The sequence below is a fragment of the Arachis stenosperma genome, chromosome 3 (assembly GCF_014773155.1).
Source record: "Arachis stenosperma cultivar V10309 chromosome 3, arast.V10309.gnm1.PFL2, whole genome shotgun sequence".
Lineage (NCBI taxonomy): Eukaryota > Viridiplantae > Streptophyta > Magnoliopsida > Fabales > Fabaceae > Arachis > Arachis stenosperma.
Genome location: NC_080379.1, coordinates 88,665,352 through 88,666,868, shown reverse-complemented (window position 1 = coordinate 88,666,868; position 1,517 = coordinate 88,665,352). Strand labels below are relative to the sequence as shown.

At 36.8% G+C, this 1,517-nt stretch overlaps 1 non-coding gene across 1 annotated transcript; it reads right to left on the bottom strand.

Annotated features, from left to right (window-relative positions):
• Window positions 1-1,046: 1,046 nt before the first annotated feature.
• LOC130971032 (small nucleolar RNA R71) lies at window positions 1,047-1,154 on the bottom strand. The gene has a single exon (XR_009082270.1). It is a non-coding gene; the product is annotated as a small nucleolar RNA R71 (small nucleolar RNA).
• Window positions 1,155-1,517: the final 363 nt, after the last annotated feature.

The following is a 1,517-nucleotide window of genomic DNA, read 5'->3' as shown; positions in this document are numbered from 1 at the left end:
AAACGCCAGAATGGATACCATTCTGGGCGTTTAATGCCAGGATGGCACAAGAGGGAAGATTTTGTTTTTAATTCAAATTTTTTTCAAGTTTTCATATTTTTTCTCAATCATATCTTTTTAAAACTATATCTTTTCAATCATATCTTTTTATCACATTTTTCTAAAACTAATTTTTCAATCATATCTTTTGATTTCTAATTTCAAAATCTTTTTCAAAAATCACTTTATTTCTTTCCCAATCATATTTTTCGAAAATCATTCTTCAATTTTTCAAAATGTTTTTAAAATTTTTTTAATTTATTTTCAAAAATTTCTTCCCCTCTGCTCATATCCTTCTATTTATGGACTAACACTCCTCCTCAATGGACAATTCGAATTCTATCTTTCTAGATAAGTTCGAATTCTTCTTCTACCCTCTCCTTCTTCTTTTCCTCTGACACCTCAAGGAATCTCTATACTGTGACATAGAGGATTCTGTATTTTCTTGTTCTCTTGTCTTTCATATGAGTAGGAACAAAGACAAAAGCATTCTTGTTGAGGCTGACCCTGAACCTGAAAGGACCTTAAAGCAAAAGCTAAGAGAAGCTAAAGCATAACTTTCTGTAGAGGACCTAACAGAAATCTTCAAACAAGAAGAAGACATGGCAGCCAAAAACAACAACAATGCCAACAATGCAAGGAAGGTGTTGGGTGACTTTACTGCACCTACTCCTGACTTCTATGGGAGAAGCATCTCTATCCCTGCCATTGGAGCAAACAACTTTGAGCTTAAGCCTTAATTAGTTTCACTAATGCAACAGAATTGCAAGTTCCATGGACTTCCATTGGAAGATCCTCATCAGTTTTTAGCTGAATTCTTGCAAATCTGTGACACTGTCAAGACCAATGGGGTTGACCCTGAGGTCTACAGACTTATGCTATTCCCTTTTGTTGTAAGAGATAGAGCTAGGATATGGTTGGACTCACAACCTAAAGAAAGCATGAACTCTTGGGAAAAGCTAGTCAATGCCTTCTTGGCAAAGTTCTTTCCACCTCAAAAATTGAGTAAGCTTAGAGTGGAAGTCTAAACCTTCAGACAGAAGGAAGGTGAATCCCTCTATGAAGCTTGGGAAAGATACAAACAATTGATCAGAAAGTGTCCCTCTGACATGCTTTCTGAATGGAACGTCATAGGTATCTTCTATGATGGTCTGTCTGAACTGTCCAAGATGTCGTTAGATAGCTCTGCTGGAGGATCTCTTCATCTGAAGAAGATGCCTGCAGAAGCTCAAGAACTCATTGAAATGGTTGCAAATAACCAATTCATGTACACTTCTGAAAGGAATCCTGTGAACAATGGGACGAATCATAAGAAAGGAGTTCTTGAGATTGATACTCTGAATGTCATTCTGGCTCAGAACAAAATATTGACTCAGTAAGTCAATATGATTTCTCAAAGTCTGTCTGGAATGCAAGCTGCACCAGGTAGTACTAAGGACGCTTCATCTAAAGAAGAAGCTTATGATCCTGAGAACCCT